Source organism: Megascapheus bottae, chromosome 2 (assembly GCF_031878675.1).
Source record: "Megascapheus bottae isolate mThoBot1 chromosome 2, mThoBot2.hap1, whole genome shotgun sequence".
Lineage (NCBI taxonomy): Eukaryota > Metazoa > Chordata > Mammalia > Rodentia > Geomyidae > Megascapheus > Megascapheus bottae.
The window spans coordinates 71052425-71070621 of record NC_143510.1 but is presented as its reverse complement, the minus strand read 5'-3'; the positions used below and the strand labels follow the sequence as shown (position 1 = coordinate 71070621).

Here is an 18197-nt window from a genome sequence, read left to right as displayed (position 1 = left end):
CAAAAGCAAGAACAAAGTTTTGTGTTTGGTTCAATAACCTTCAGGTCATTGATGAAATCTGACTTTATGCTGCATGGGAAGCGAAGCCATTTCAGCTCTTAAAACATGAAAGAGACAGGAAGGAGACATCTTCCACATTCAAGATGTTATCTTGTCTGATATTACAAAGGAAGTGTTGAATGACTAGGGAAAATTCAGATGAATACCTTAGGAGAAAACTGGAATTATGAGGGTCAGAAAAAACATGGCTCATATATGGTGGTGGAAGGAGTGGTTATGAGAAGTGTGAATTTCTGGATTCATTTTTAACGGTCATACATATGTTAATTCAGATTTGAGTTGCTTAATTTGTTCTTATACTAATTTAATTAGAGATGGCACTGTTACTTGGCTGTAGACTGCTAACACATTAACTAAAAATGTTGCATTTGCCAGATACCAGTGGCTCACGCCTGTAATCCTAGCTACTCAGGAGGCTGAGATCTGAGGATTGAGGTTCAAAGACAGGCTGGGAGCATTAAGTCCCCATGAGATTCCTATCTCCAATTAACCCCTCAGAAACCAGAAGTGGTGGTGTGGCTCAAATAGGAGAGTGATAGTAGAAAGTCAACGATAGCGTACAGGTCCTGAGTTCAAGCCCCATCACTAGTTCTCTGCCCCCGAAAGATGCTGCTCTCAAGATAAATCATATGTCATGTATCACTTTGCTTTAACTGTACCAAGCACTCAGTAAGTACTTACATTAACATTTCTACAATTAAGTAGTTGATAAAGCTCCCGAAATGGTTCAGTTTTGTATAATTATACTGTTTAAATGAGGTTTCTGATATTAAAAATAGTTTATGCAACATTCATAGATATGCTTTAGAGATTAATATTCATGATCATTTTAATAAAATCATATTATCACCCAGGTTAATTCACTTAATCCTTACATGAACTATTGTAGCAGGATGGGCAAAAAAGTTGAGAGCTTTTATTTTTTACATAAACATACATCAAGAAAGAAAAGGGAAAACCAAAAAAGGGAAAAAAAAGGATGAAAAAGTAAATCACTGGATTCTTCATAAGGAGATGTATACCTCTGCTACTCAGATACTCTTGAGAACAACTAATCTGGTATATTTGGATTCAGTTCTTAAACTAAAGACATAAAAACAGGTACAATAAATATTGTTGCCTTTGTTTTCTGATTGATGTTAATTGCTTCATAAAACTGACAGAAATGTGTAATAACTTTTAAACCTGAGCTCCACTATCAGAAAATCAAATACTATAGGCAATGAAATTAATTGCATGTATGTTCTCTTTGTTTACCTTCTAATAAGTATTTTAATATTGATATGGAAGATGATGTTTTTCCCTGAGGTAAAAAGTATACTGTACATAAATTTTGAATTTAATTGGTAAAGCAAAAAGTAAATTTTATGATGTTAAACTAATTTTACTTTCTCATTTTGGTTTAAATCCCATAATGAAAATATAACAACCCATTGAAGCTATTGGAAACATGTGGATTTTGCCTACATAGACTTCAGCCTACATAGACCTTCAATTTGATATTTCAATTGATATTTATATGCCAATGTGATTGAAACAAGAGTTTATACTATGGGGCTGGAAATGTGGCTTAGTGGTACAGTGCTTGACTACCATGCATGAAGCCCTGAGTTCTATGCCTCAGCGGCAAATGGCACTGTGGCTCAGGTGGTAAAGTGGTAGCCTTGAGCAAAAGAAGATCAGAGACAGTGCTCTGGCCCTGAGTTCAAGCCCCAGGACTGGCAAAAAAAGAGTTTAGAATTTGTAATTTACAGAAAACAATAAATGATAAATTATAGATATTTGCACTACTGAACAAAATAATTAGTTATGTATTTTTAGGCTTCATGTAACACAGAATTATAGTTAGAAGTGTAGCAGAAGCAAATGTTCTTTGAAAATCTGAGTGCATTGTATAATTTTATATTTTTTCTACTAAAATCACCTTTTATACATTGCACAGTATAGATCTTAATTTTATTAAACAAACATATAAAATATTTCAGAAGCACCTTTTGGAGGACCTTTCCTGTAAACCTTTCAATCAAGAAAAAAAGATATGTTGAGGAAATGGATCAAGTGATAGAGTAGCTGACAAGCTAATGCATGGCTGTGAGTATAAACCCCAGTATGCTAAGAAGGAGAAAAACAATTTAAGAAGTCTGTTTTATGCAGAAATAAATTATAATTTTGTAATTACTATGAGGTAGAAAAATAGTTCTAGAGGAACCATGTGAATGTGTTTTAATTAAAACCCAACTTTCATAGAAATAAAGAAGTAAACACTATCAAATAAAATTGGAAAGTTTGCTATGAAGAGCAGTTAAAACAAGATACAACACATTATCTTGGTATGGGGCAGGTGACTTTAGTGGCAAAGCTGTCCTCTTTGTCAGGTTAGATTCTCCTCCAATTCCTCCTTCTCCTTGAGGTCATCCCCAGGGAAACAATTCTGAGCCATAGGAAGCATGGGCTTGCATTTCTCTATTGCATAGACATGTTTTATGCCTGCAGATATTTTCACTCCTAAGACAGCCTGAGGTTTTGCTTGCCAAGCTGAAACTTTCTCTCATGAAATTTGCAGCAGCTGCTATGTTAATAAACCAGTTTTATGTGAGTGATCTTCCTAATCAATTTTTAACTACAAAATTAAAGATTTTTTTAAAGTCTTAAGATAATTATTTTAAAGAGGTAGACTGTCTTATAAAGTCTATTTCTTTAGCTGGATTTATGTTATACTACCTTTTGCTTTCATTGCTTTTATTTTAAAATAACGCTAGATTCCCACAGTATTTGTCTTTGTGGAGATGGTTTATTTTCCTGCACATGATGGTCTCCAGGTCCATCCAGTTTCTGCTGGATAGAAAAAGAGATTCTTATCTCTAAGAAAATCTTTCCAGAGTGAATATATTGCCCCTGTAGATCCAATCTGAGGTTGAAATCTAATTGAATCCAAGATCTGTAGACCCAAATCCATAGCTGATTAGACACTAATTAAATTTAGGGGTTACAAATATACAAACTATTGAATGAAGTAATTTTAAAGGGTTTTTAACATATATATTGATATATAGCTATATCTTTGTCTATATATATCTATATACTTGTATATAGATACTATGAGTGTTTCTAATGCTTTCAGTCCTCAGTTCTCCACTTTTGTAAACAAACAAACATCTAGGATAAAAATTGCCTTTGTGATTGAATCTTCCACAATATCCAAACACATTTTTATTTTACTCAAATCTATGATTTGCATGAATTCAGCCCCAGGACTTGCATAAGAAAGGTAACAAATCATTAAAAAATAGTTCTTTACAAGAGACTACTAGATAACTATTTTACATTTGTACTGATCAAAACAAGAAGTCCAAGTTATATATTATTACAAATGTGTGGTTTATACTATCTAACTGTACTATTATACATTGTATGCTTTATAATAATTTTGGTTCTAAAATTAGTTTAGTGGCATAAAATAGCACAAAGTAAATTTATTAAGCATTTTAGAAAGTACATAAAATGGACTAAAAAGAAATTAATTGCTGAATTATATGCTTTACATGGAGGAAAAAGTAAAGAGATCAATAGAAAAACAATGAATTAATAATAAAACCCCTCTATGTGATTCTTCCTTCATACTTACATAAACTTTCCTGGGTGACTAATCAATAGAGTCTATTTCATGAAATATATATGAGAGGCGGATAGGAGTGCAACTTGGGAATCACAAAAATGTTAGGATAATCATTACAAGAAACAATAGTGAAGAAAACATGAAAAATCAGATTTGATTTGTGTATATACATAGAATCCTATAAACATATGAAAGTTGGAGCTATACATTTGTACAGATAAAAATATTATCTCATGGTCAAGTAGGATGGACCCACAACAGAAAATATATACATATAAATTTATTTTCATTTTTATTAAAACTTTAGGCTTGTCTTGGAGTAGAACTAGCGTTTCCTCTATCTAGGGTTCATTTCTTTTGTTGCACACACTCCTGGTAAACTATGTTGAAAACTGAACTCCACTCTGGTCCCTGGAACTTGATTAATGAGTTTTATTAAGTTTTACCATGTGCAAACTCATAGTTTCAAATTTATTCAGTTAAGCAAGTATCATTTCTGTATTCAAATAACAATTTGAGGCAAAAATCATAGCATATAAAGACTGAATAAGAAAATTATGAAAGAATGAAATTGTTCAGAGAAGCAAAGTAAATGCAACTTATACATACTAGATACAAGATGGAATAGACCATTTTTATTTTTTCTGCCTCTGAATGTACATGCCATATATAGTTTCAGAAATATGATTTTTACATAAAAGAACTTTCTAACTAAGGAGTAACTTAAGAATTTAATGACTTATCATGATCAGTACACTGCAGAAGGGTGTACATATCTACACCAACATAGTAACAGATTGCCTTAGTATTTTTACTTGCCAAAGTCATTTAGACTTTGTCTACAAAGTGAAGAAGCATTAGCATTTTTTTTACCTTGTCTTGGATGCTTTGCTGCCTTAGTCAATTAACTTAAGAAACTGATTTGATGGTTTTGACATTTGTCAACAATTCAATTTACACATGTACTCATAGAGACATTAGATAACCTAGTTACTCAAATGCATATAACTTATAGATTTTTATCTGTCATGGGTGCAGGAAGAGCCAGACATAGTGATGAGCTTCTAGGGTTGAATGCTTGACAGGGAGAGGAAAGAAAATTTATCTTTGTCTCTCCTGTTTGAGCTATACATAAGTCTCTGTGAGGAAGAAAAGGAGGGAGGGTAGAAGGGAGAGATGGAGGGAGGGAGGGATGGATGAAAGAATGGAGGAAGGAAGGAAGGGCAGAAGGAAGGAAGGAGAGAAGAAAGGAAGGAAGGAAGGAAGGAAGGAAGGAAGGAAGGAAGGAAGGAAGGAAGGAAGGGAGGGAGGGAGGGAGGGAGGGAGGGAGGGAGGGAGGGAGGGAGGGAGGGAGGAAGGAAGGAAGGAAGGAAGGAAGGAAGGAAAGAAGTGAGTTAGGAAGGAAGGAAAGGAGAAAGGAAGTGAGTTAGGAAGGAAGGAAGAGAGGGAGGAAGGAAAGAAGGAAATGGAAAGGAGGAAGGAATGAACAACAGAAAACTATGAGAGAAAATAGAAAGTAAGAAAATGATATAGGAAGAACAGAATATAAGAATATAGTTGTTCCTTGCTGTGTTATTTCTCCATCACTATTGCAAAACACTTAGAAATATCAACAGTGGAAGTGAAGTTCATTTTGGATAATAGTTTCACTGGTTTTAAGTTGTGTTTGCTTGACCATCTGACTTTTGGATCTGTGGTTGGGTCCCAGACAGAAACTTAGGGCTGAAGAACTAGTTTATTTTAGCACTTTCAGGTTGCAACCAGGGGAGGAGGGGGGGGGGGGAAGGGGGGAGGGGAGGGGAGGGGGGAGGGGGAGAGAGAGAGGGAGAGGGAGAGGGACAGAGACAGAGACAGAGGCAGAGACAGAGACAGAGACAGACAGACAGAGCCAAACACACACATACACACACACACACACACACACACACACACACACACACACACAGAGAGAGAGATACACACACAGAGCTCAAATTCTTAGCATATCCATCAAGTGTATTTCCTGAATTAACTTTGTAGATCAGGCCTCCCTAAAGATCTCACTGTCTCCCAACAGTATCACAAAATGAAAAAGTAAGCTTTCATATGGACCTTTGGAGTCACTCCATGTGAGCTATTGTGCTTGCTAATCAAAACAGACTGGTTCCAAAATCCTCAAGGATAAGGAAAAACAGTGAGGCTCCAGAGAAAATTCTATCTCCATATCACCCCACAGTCCTCCAAATTTACAGGATATTATTTAAAAACATGAAGTCTTAGTTCAATAGATCTGCCTTTAACTCTTCATGCCAACACTAAATTTGATTGGGACTTTTGAACTGTTTATACATACCAAGTCTCTCTAATCTCTAAATTAGGACAAACTACCTGAATGTCTCTCTAATCTCTAAATTAGGACAAACTACTGAATTAGTTGAGAAGATTAAATATTATTAAGTCCCAAACACTGAATGGGAAATTCAGTATAATTGTTGCTTTCTCCAACTCTTTATTAGCATCAAGTACAGTCATTAATACTACAACTATTTTAAGATAAGTAACTCTGTACATGTATTTGAGATAGGCATCACACCTCAAAAAAAACAGTATTTCTGTAAACCATTCATGCAAAAAGGACCAAATTTTGATTTTGGTGACCATAGCTACATATTTTGCTAAATTCTTCTTAGCTATTATTGATCGTACTCACATTATGTATGTCAACATAAATATTTGCCTGGTCACCAGTCTGTGAGATAAAAGCAAATTATATAAGGTATTCTATGAAAAGGTTGGAGGGCTGGGAGCGTGGCCTAGTGGTAGAGTGCCTGCCCTGTATGCATGAAGACTGGGGTTCAATTCCTTAGTGCCACATACACAGAAAAAGTTGTAACTAGTGCTGTGCCTGAAGTGGCAGAGAGCTGCGTTAGCCTTGAGCAAAATGTGTCCAAGGACAATACTCAGGCCCTGAGTTTAAACCCTAGGAAAGGAAAAAAAAAAGAAAAAGAAAAGTTGGTTGTAGATCTTTTTATTTTTCCCTTTGTGTAGGTATCCATAGAAATGGTAGGTATACCATAGAAATCATAAACTTAATTTGAAGTCTCAGTGGGGGAAGGAAAGAAGGGAAGAAGGAAGGAAGGAAGGAAAGAAAGAAAGAAAAGAGAAAAGAAACCCTATCTTGGCTGCGTTAAAGGGATTCTCAGTAATGTTCTGATCTGAAATTTAGGTCTTGTAATTTCTTTCCTGGAGATTTCTCACCGTTACACAAACCTGTGTGCAATGACCTTATTATTTAATTCAACCTTAATTGCTTACAAACCATTTAACTCTAAGAGATTCTTGGAAGGCCTGAAAGTGTTGCAGCAGAGGTCTTTTCTAATGATAATATTTGAATCATCTAGAAGTGAGACACAATGTACTTTGCTACGTAACTCAACCTTGTCTTTGGTCTGGTGCTCTGGGTTCCTTTGGCAGGTCTTTCACATGTTAACATCTTCCAAGACCACAGAGTGAATCCTTAGGACATAAGGCCCTGTTTCAAGGTATGGTTCAACTATTTCCAAAAAACAGGCTAAGCTCTGTGTAGGTCTTAAGACTTCTCCATGTGGCTTGATGACAAGCTGTCAAGCAGACATCACTTGGTAGTGACAGCCTGTGCAAGAATGGCATCTGGGGCACCAACACAAGATTGGAACCACTTCCACTTCTACCCCCCTGGCAGGAATGCCTGAGTACTTACTTGTAGGTCATTGCCTGGTGAACAAGCAAAGGCCAGGAGGCTTTTCCTTTGTTAGGGTATATGAAAGGCCAAGGGCCAGAGCTATGATAATCCCCTACCCCCACCTACTCTGGTTCAGTTACAGACCAGTTGAAGCACCAGAGGACAGGACCCATCCTTTTGTTTTCCTCTCCAAGACAAAGACAGAGGGCAGCCAAATGATACCCATCTTAACCACGGATCGGGTTCCACGAAGTGTGGTAGAGGAAGGGGATGTGTTTTGTTTGGGGCCTTGGATGGATCCGGCTTCCCCAAGGTCTCCTCCTGTATTTCATGGACTCAGCCCAGCGCGCCTGGGGAAGACGCAGTAGGCAGCCGCAGTGGCCTCTGCGTCAAGCCGGTGTTTAGGTGCTCTCCGCGCGCCCCGACACCGCCCGCAGCCTCAACCCTCCCCGCTCCTCCTCCTCTCTCCTCCGCAGCCTGCCCGGGCGGGCGGGGCACGTGGGCGCCTCCGTCACACCCTCTCTTCTCCCAGACACTCGCCCTGGCAAGCGCACACCGCCCGCACCGAGCGCCGCGCCGCCTCCTCCCTGGCACACGACGCGGGTGCCGCACCAGTCTCGCCGAGCCTGCGGTGCCGCGCGCGCGCGACCTCCCCTCTTATCCAAGCCCTTAGGGTCCGTGCTGCCACCCTCCAGATCGCTCCCTTGAGGCCTCGGTCGCTGTCCCTTGGACACTCCCCACACCACCCCCTCCCACACCGCCACAGGGACGTGGAAGCAGAGGGATCGGGCGAGAGCACAGGGAAGGTAAGGCTTTGCCACCCTCCCCAGCCTGTGCCCCGGTAGGGTGGGGCTCGCCGGTAGACACCTAGGAATCAGCATGGGTGTGATGGATTCCCAGGACAAGCGATGTGTCCCGGGGTGGGGTGGGAGAACGGAAAGGGAGCTCAGCTAGCCACCTTCCTCTGAGCTTCTGCATCCAGCACCGGGGGGCAAGCTGGGGTTCGATAGGGAGTACACCCTTTTCCCACCCCACACACCCTTTCCCCACCCCACCGAGGCGGCTCTTGTAGGGAGAAGCACGTGGGTAGAAACGTGCGGCGCCATCCCTCCTTCCATCCGTCCTCCCTCCCCGTCGTGGAAATTGCCAACAGCATCCTCCGGGGAGGACCAGCTGGTTTTCAGGCCAAGTTGGGACAGGAGGTGGGAAAGTCAGAGAGGCGAGTCCAGGGGAGCAAGGCGCAGGGCGGCGGGGGGAGGGGGGAAGGGTTGTTCCCAGGTGAATCAAGCCTCTCCGGGTGTGTGTGTGCGCGGGGGGGGGGCGGTTGCCCCTCCTTCTGTGGCTTTTTTTCAAACTGCAGGAGGTAATTGTGAAAGGCAGCGTGTTTTCTTGAGACCCGGATCACGGGTGGCTCGCGGCATCCTGGGCTCCAAGGTAGCCAAGTAGCCCTTTCCTGGCGGGGCGCGCCGCGGGCGCGTGGCTGCTGTAGCCTTGTTTCTGCGCATCTTGGAATTTCTGGGTGTGGGTGAGAACTGGGGGGGTAGGAGGAGGGGAAGAGGAAGGCTCTGAGGCTTTTCAGAGCAGATGGGAAGGAAGTGGAAATCCGTGTCGTTACTAGCGTTGAATCACTTGGCTTGTTTGTGCCATAGCCCCGGCAGAAAACCATGTTGGATGCAGTTTAGCCCAGTTTAGAGAGAAAGCCTTTCGCTCCTGGCGCACCAGGTTTATGAATATGGATGGATGGATGGATGGATGGATGGATGGATGGATGGAAATGATCCAAGCCACTGCTCAGCAGAGAAGGAGATTTTTTTTGGTATGCCAGGGAAGACAGCGGAGCTCCCAGGCTGTCTTTCCCTTTCCATGATTCCTCTGAGCTGGGAAAGGCTGGAGTAAGACTGGGCGGAGTCTGGGCTCTGCGTGGTGACGTCGGCAGTGTTTGGGTGCTTATGCAAATCAGCCGTAATCATTTCAGGTGGTCTTCCTCTCCGGGTCTTAAAGGGAGACCCGGGGTTCTTTGGCAGGGTGGTTCCTAAGACAGTGAGGAGGAAAGGAAGGCTTGCTTTGTGTGCTGCATTGGGACTCCTTGTGCCTAGTGTTGTTAAAGGTATGTTATGTCTGGTAATGTCCAGCTGCTTGTTGTAATACTGGAGAATAAAGCAAAAGCCCCAACTCCTCATCTCACCCGGTCTCAATTGTTTTTTTCTTCAAAATTGGTGCTGAGGTACACTCCTACTTAATGTAATTCCCACCAAGTCCTTGTGAGTACTTAGTAAATATTTGCGGGTGGATAGAGATTTCTTTGAAGATAATGTGCATTTCTCTTTCTCCGAAAAAGAGCTGAGTGGTTAGGGAGTACTTTTTCACTTCTCAATTTCTCGTTGGATGTGACCATAAGAAGATTTTTATACTGTCCCATTAAATTAAAAAAAAAGATAAATCCAATAACTTTCAGTGCATTCCTTATTCTGGAAGAAAGAATCAATAAAATTTTAAAGGGAAGATATATTTTTACTGCTTATTACTAAGCTTAAACTGATGCATATTATATTCTTGATTGAATAAGTATTCTATAATTCCCATATATCTAAGTTAAATTGTAGCATTTTGTAGAATTAAAGATAAATGATTTGCTACCCATATAATTAACAAGGAAAAGAAAATGCAAAAGTTGGATCATTTAGCTACTTCAGGCCTATTTGTCCATTTTAAAAATCTTTCTAACAGGTCAGACAGCTACTAACACTTAAATCCGTACTGATAGTCACCAACTTGCACAGTGATAATAGTTCAGAATTTGATTTGTACATATAAGAAAAGGAAATCTGTGCCTGAATAGTGAGAATATTATTCCCTTTTAAATTTTGGGATTATTATTATTCAAACAAAGAATTTTTTCCCTCGCTTAGAATGGCAGACCTGAAAGAGACCTATTTAATAATCAGAAATTACAATCTATTTTTTGCTGTTTAATTTACATTCAACTCTAGATAAGTATATGAAATCTTTACTACTTCATGCATATTCATGATCTTACATATTAATATATTGCATTTGACAATGAATTCTAAGCAGATGGCACTGGAAACAAAAATCCACATAAAGAGTCTGATGCAAGAAAGACACTCAAGTTTACATGGCAGAGCCTTTACAGTTAGGCATAATTTACTTAAGCTATTACTTTTCTAATGATACCTAGGAATTTTTGATAAATTTACTAAATATTTATTAAGTATGAACCTTGATCAATCATTATATATCTCTGTAAGAACCTTTAAGATTACATAAAGTGATAGGGTACTTTTAATCATTCAGAGCCTCTTGATAGAACTGCTCTTAGTCTCAAAGTCATTTCGATTCCTGGTGATTAAGGTACTAAGGTATCCTTTGAGTGTGTTCTTTTAGTAGAATGCTGACAGGAACCTTTTTCTCCTATCCAATTGTACTGGAGATGGCAGAAAGAAATGGTTGCTTTTATACTTTGATTGTAGTATGCAAATTGGATCTGTTTAAACAACTATTTGACAATATTTATCAAAATTATACAAAATCATACTTTGGATCAAAAGGAACTTCTGGAAATTTACTCTACGAATAGGTGAATACAGAACATGTGAAGATATGTGTCATAACTTCATAATACCATATACGTGCAATGACAGTCATGTATGCTATGTCTTTATTCAGTTATTTAAAACAAAATAAACCTAGTATAATGAGATGAAAAGTGAAAAATCAAGACATAGGACCATACTTTAACAGTTGTGTGGAAGGAAATGATTTGGAGGAGTTTTGGCAACAACATGTTTTAGCTTGGAAAGTGTGTTTTATCTTGGATATATACAGAAAAATATTCTGTGGAAGATTTTGATTACATATTGAGATTTAAAAATTGTATTAGAGGGATGGGAGGTATGTCTTAGGTCAAAGTGTGCCAGCCAATGAGCCAAAGCAAGCATCAAATTCCATATTTGATTCCCATCTTAGTCCAAAAACTACATATATATATATATACATACACATAGATATATATGTATATATATACATATATAAGAAAAAGGAGTTACTTTACACTTTGTGCTTTTCAGTATTATGTAGGTGTACTATGGAAGCTGGCAATATTGTGGTTTTCATGTCATTGACCAACCTGGAAAGAAATGTGAGACTCTATCTGAAAAATAACAAGACAAAGAGGTGTTTGGCGTGTTTCTGAGAAAAATATTCAGTGAATATGATGTCAGTTCTCTCTATATATATGTTTTTTGTCAGTCCTGGGGCTTGAACTCAGGCCTGAACACTGTCCTTGGGCTTTCTCAGGGCTAGTGTTCTAACACTAGAGCCACAGCACCACTTCCAGCTTTTTTCTATGTATGTGGTAAGGAGGAATCGATCCTGGATCTTTGTGCATGCTAGGCAATCACTCTACCACTAGGCCAAACTCCCAGCCCCTCAATTCTATATTTTTGTAGGTGCTATTTATCAAATTGAGAAAGTTCCTTTCCTGATTTGTTTTTTTTAGCATTTTTACATATTAATGAATTTTGAGTCATTAAATTTTTTTCTATATATAACCAGATTATTTTAGTACATGTAGATTTTGGAATACTGAAATAGTCTTGCATATAAATAATAAACCTTATTTGTTTATGGCAAAGGCTTATTTTATATTTAACTAAATTAATTTAAAATATTTTACCAATAATTTTGTGTTTATGTTCACTTGAAATACTAATATATAATTTTCATTTGTAGTATTGTCTTTATCCACTTTGGTTATTTGGGTAATACTATCTTCATAGAATGAATTGATTCTATTGTCTGAGACCTGACATAGAGATTACAATAATCATTTGGACATTTCTTCACTGAATCTATGAGAGCCAATAGACTTACTTAATGGAAATTTTAATTATGTATAGGTTTCTAATTATGAATATATACACACATACAAGCTTATTAGAAAAGAAATGTAGCATAGAAATAGAGCAAGTGGCAAAGACAGGCATTTCAGCTTTCTTTTCCATCCTGTGCCATCTTTGGCTGTCTTCCTAAAACATACATTTAATGATCTAGCGGTTGTGATTTTGTACTATCCATTGTATGTAAAAGTGTTCTCTTCCAGCCAACCAAAGGCCCAGCAGAAAAGGAGGTAAAGGCTCACAAGAATCATAATTTGGAGCCAGTTTGGCAAAAAGTTAGAGAGATCCTCTGTCAGTAGGGTGAAGATATTATACCCTCATGATCTTAGCTTCAGGGAATTTCCTAGAGAAAAGCCCAAGTCATAGGTAATAAGATGTAGATTAACCTCAGCAAATACTGGAGACTGGATTTGAATATCAGATATAGCAAAAAAAAAAAAGAGCTGAAGTGTGTACAGTGATATAAACTTGCCTAGGATGCATGTGTCAAACTCTAGAGCTACTAATATGTAAGAATTATATGAATAAGTTCACTTCCTCTTGTTTAGATTCATATGATGCTTATTGTCTTTTTAGCTTAACTCAAGAAACTTTTGGAAAGAGGGATATAATTTGCAAAAGAAATTTTTAGGTTAAGCTCCACAATGACAAATTATTTTATATGATTTATTGGTATTTTTTGAACATTTACAAAACTTCTCATCTTTTTTGGTTTTGCAATTATTCTGCAATTCTAGAGCAAGCAGTCTTTCTTAAATAGCTCAACATGCTTTAACATTTCGCTCTGAATTCAGAAAGCCTTTGATTTCCTAGGCATTAGAATTATAAAAAGAATAATTAACTTTGGATGGTGCTTGTGAACTTTTGATGAATCCAAACCAAGGATTTCATGGCCAATGTACCAGGCTTCTAAGTTGACCTCAGTTCTTGTGTCTGGCAAGAGAAGTCAGGCAAGATCCAAACACAGTTAGGACCGACAAAAATGTTTGTTGGAACAATAAGTATGGTAGGGAAGGTGGGCACACAGAAAGACAAGGTTGCATCCAATTTTTCTAGATAAAATGCTTGGCTTGGGGTTAAATAGAATTGGATTCCTGAAGATAGCTTTCTGATTAGTGGGTTGCCTTTCTATTTCCTGCACAGATCTAGTGCCTAAGAATTACTGATAAAGTTTACCATTCTTATTTCCTCATTCTTTGTCCTCATGTATTCATTCTGTTGGCCCCTTTTCATTGTATGGCAAGTTTTATTTCATCAGTTTATCCTGCCACTGGTCCTTTATAGGCCCAAATTCCCCGATTAGCAGCTATCCCACTAACTCTATCATATTAATTCATATTTCAAGAAAACTTCCTACATTAAAAGCTCAATTTTTCTAAATTTAAGTTTACCTATTTAAGCAATGTGTTTTGACGCTTTATTTATAAGTCTGTGGGTTCAAGTGCCTGTTTGTCATTTCTAGTTTGTGCATATTTTTGCTAATAATATTTTGTAATATGTAACTTAATGTAACTTCAGAAAAGTTACATTAATAAATTTTGAGAAATGAAGCAAGAACTGCCCAAAGTTCTGAGGTAGTCCTAGGGTGAGGAACTGTTAGTGTGGCCGAAGAGAAATTAGAGAAAAGACTATTAAAGTGATCATAAACACAGGCTAAAAACAACTCTGAAATATTAGAAATTACTTTAAAATAATGAACTTGACAATTTAGATGACGTGAGTGGGGCTGTCATGCCTCTGGATTGTAAAGTTACTAAAATTCACACAACAAAATGCAAGAAAATGGTAATTGCGGAAATTCACCCAAGAACATGGTAATTTCAATGATTTTTGTATCAATGGAGAAATTGCATTTTTGATGAAAAAAGAATTTATAAAGAAAAACCCTAGGCTCTGATGCTTTTATTGGTGAGTGCTTGCAAACATTCATTAAAGACATGAAACAAATTCTATACATATTCTTTCTGAAAAAGAAAGAAAACCATCTCAAAATTCCTTTATGAAGACATCAAAAAGAAAGAAGAAAAATGCAAGGAAAAAGATTACAGACCTGAATTTCTATGAAGGTCTTTGTTCCATTATAAATTATTATCAAGTTAATGGTACTGGAACATATTAATCATTATGACCAATATAGTTTATCATGTAAATAAAAGGTTGATTTCAAATATAAAACCAGTCAATGTTATATTCTATACTAAATATTATGGGTTGATATGATTGTTGAAAGTAAAGGTGGAACATTTTAGGTCAGAATTGAGCATTGAGCAATTAACTCATAATTCAAAAATTAAATACTCCACTGTACTAGAAATAAAGTTAGTCTCACAAACTGAAATTGTATTTCATGGTGGAAATTTGTAGAGTACTTTAAAAAAAAAAAAAAGAACTGTTAGGGGATGGGAGTTTGGCCTAGTGGTAGAGTGCTTGCCTAGCATGCATGAAGACCTGGGTTCGATTCCTCAGTACCACATACATAGGAAAAAGCCAGAAGTGGTGCTGAGTCTCAAGTGGTAGAGCTCTAGCCTTGAGAAAGTCCAAGGACAGTGCTCAGGCCCTGAGCTTAAGCCCAAGACTGGCAAAAAAAAAAAAAGAACCGTTAGATGGTAGATGAAAATTCCCTCCCAGTATTTATAACATTTTGTCTTAATGAAGTCAAGAAAAATGAATTATTGGCAAATAATCAGGAAAGTACAAGCCACCATTAGTCACCAAAAACATAGCTATCTGTATTAAGTAGACATTCTAAGCCATATTATAAAAAAAGGATAAAATTTTAGTTGACATCATTGTAGGACAGAAAGTGATAATTAAAATCAGTTCAGTCCTATAGACAGGCAATTAGAAGGCAATTGTAATCTGAAGAAAAAGTCTAATCTAAAGAAAATTCAAATTAAGAATGTGAACTATTTAGGGATAAATTTAACAAATGATGTTCCACAGAGGGATACTGATGTATTTGTAATATTTTTGAGAGAAAAGGAAGAAAATATAAGTTAAAATATATAGCAAATTCATAGAGTAGAAAACTCAAAGTTTAGGTGTTGGTGACCCAATGGCTCCATGGAACTGAGAAGCATTCCTATTCATAGTCCTAGCAGAATTGGATTTGGTTTGCTCTTGGTTTGGTGGGTCACACCTATAATCCTAGCTACTCAGAAGGCTGAGATCTGGGGACCTTGGTTCAAAATCAGCCTGGGCACTAAAGGCCATGAGACTCTTATCTCTAATTAACCACCAGAAAACCGGAAATGGTACTGTGGCTTAAGGGGTAGGGTGGTAGCCTGGAGCTGAAGAGCTCAGGGAAAAATGCCCAGGCCCAGATTTGAGATATTAAGCTGAGATTTTTAAGCTCCTGGTTCAAAACCAGCCTGGAGAGACAAATTTGAGAAACTCCATTTAGCTAGAAAAACAAAAACAACAACAACAAACCTGAATTGGTAGAGCCCTAGACTTGAAAGGCCAAGATGTGCACAAGGTCCTGAGTAAACCACAGTACTACACAGACACATAGATACACACACACACACACACACACACACACACACACACACACACACACACACACACACACACACACACAACTTACAAAATGCTTATAATCCTACCTATGCAGGAATCTGAGATATAAGAATCACCACTCAAAGCATCTCCTGGAAGAAAGTCTACTAGACACCTATCTCCAATTAATCAGTAGAAAGTTTGAAGTGGAGCCATGGGTCAAGTGGTAGAGCACTGTGCAAAAAATCTCAGGGACAATACCTGGGCCCTGTGTTCAAGCAATCAGGACCAATAGTGAAGTAAACTAAAAGCAGAATTTTGTGATGTTGATTAAAAAAATCAAACCTTGATGGTAGTGTTAAGTACTACAAAGAAGCTCTATACTGAAAATGTAATTGTAAATTCAAATTTAAGTAGGACTTTCTAACATGTGTATTTATGTTCTTACATAAATATATAAGCAAAAGATAGAAATAGTTTTACACTTATAACAATGTATTTTTTATAGAAGCTGATCCTGGGAAAATAGAAAAGAAAAAATATTGGCAGAGATGTAGAGGCTCAAAGAAATAGGTGCTTGGCAATGAGATGGAAAAGGGCAAGAATGAAAATAATTTTAAAGCCTAGAAACTACAATCCATGAGTACAGCAATGACTATAGCCTAGGAATTGTTCCTTGATGGGACCCAAAAACATGCCAACTTCTTTTTTTTTGGTGTGGAATTGTGCCTTGATGGGAACCAAAGAGATGCCAACTTTTTAATCTTTTTTGTGTGTCTTCTAATGTGTCACACTTGGGTAATTTAGTCCAACAAATGTGGGAGAATTATTTCAAAGATGGTGACAGTATTCTCTTCTTTGGATACATGCTCTTTAAATAAGATTGTTATTTCTTCCCTCAAAAAGAAGCATTTATTTCTCCTTTGAATCAATCTGGATTTGACTGTGAGAATTTTTTGACAAGCAAGACATCAGTTCAGTTATGACTCAGGCTTTACTATCTTTTTTTTTTTTTTTTTTTTGCTTTTTGCTTTGGGCTGAACCTTTTGGTCTACATTTGAACACCCAAACCAACAAGCTGGTGCCAGTATTTTGAAGAAACATAATCTGAAAGAACCTAAGTTCTGTGGCTATTTAGCCTGTTTGTTGATCAGAGGAAATCTCGACAGTTTCATACCATCCACTCTCACTGAAGTGAGAATGAAATAGGGTAATTTTACACCTTTTTCTTTCCATATTAATGTCATTATGACCATACAAGGTCTCGCTTTACTTTAGCATTTTAATTTGAATATTTTATCTTTATTGGAATATTTATTTGTAGAAAGGAGCTTTCATTTCAGCACTTCCACCCAAGCACACCATTAAACTCAATCAATCTTTCTCTCTCACTGTCTTTTCTCTTTTGAGGACATTTCATCTGGTTGCATTGTTTTATTTCATATATGTGTTAACAACACATCAATCTTAGTCTCGTCACTATGCCCTTTCCATTCAGATCTCTAAAACCTACTCCTCAATATATTATGTTTAACTTTCTTGTTATATTTTAATTTATATTAATAACACCAAAGGGATACATTATACTATGTTACCAATGTGTATTATATTTAAATCAGAATAATTCCTCTAGTGTTCTGTATTTTCTTCCCTCCCTCTCTATTTTCCTATTTCCTTTTAGCTCTATTGTTTAAAAACTATCCCTTGTGGAATCCTCATACAAATAACACACTGAAAGATATTTTTCATCTTCAATCATTCTCTTTCCTATTCCCTTAACTCACCTCCCTAAACAGTTGTATAGTTATAATCACACAATATATACATAGATACATGCTTTTTGCTTAATGTCTGTGAATGCATATGTCTTTTAGATCTAGATTATATAAATGAATGAAAGTAAATTTAGTTAGATAAATTGAGTAGCCAATGAGGAATAGCTAGATAAACTGAGTAGCCAATGAGGAATAAGAAAATAACATACACTACAAAATCAACAAAGTAAAAGAAAATAGTACATTGCTTTTCAATATTAACACTATATGGTTTTTACACTCTAATCAAAGCACAGAGAGTGTCAAGTTAGATTAGAAATCAAGGCATAGTCATTTGTAGTTTACAAGAGCATACCTCACTTACCAAGAAATAAATACTGACAAGAGTTCAAGGAAGGAAAAATATCTTTAAAACAAATGGACCCTGAAAGCAGATAGGATAGCTGTATTCATATTGTATACAGCATCTTCAAAATAAAGTTAGTCACCAGACACAAAGAAGTTCATGTCAATTTACATGGTTTGTACATATTGTAAATCTTTTTTTATTTTTGTCAGTCCTGGGCTTGAGCTCAGGGCCTGAGCACTGTCCTTGGACTTTCTCAAGGCTAGAGCTCTACTATTTG

General features: G+C 37.3%; 1 protein-coding gene across 1 annotated transcript in view; it reads left to right on the top strand.

Moving 5' to 3' along the window:
- Positions 1-7990: 7990 nt before the first annotated feature.
- Positions 7991-18197, top strand: part of Slc6a15 (solute carrier family 6 member 15) — a 35772-nt gene continuing 25565 nt past the window's right edge. The window contains exon 1 of the mRNA XM_090357426.1: positions 7991-8182. The gene's annotated coding sequence lies outside the window, so the exon portion shown is untranslated. The remainder of the gene's footprint in view (positions 8183-18197) is intronic.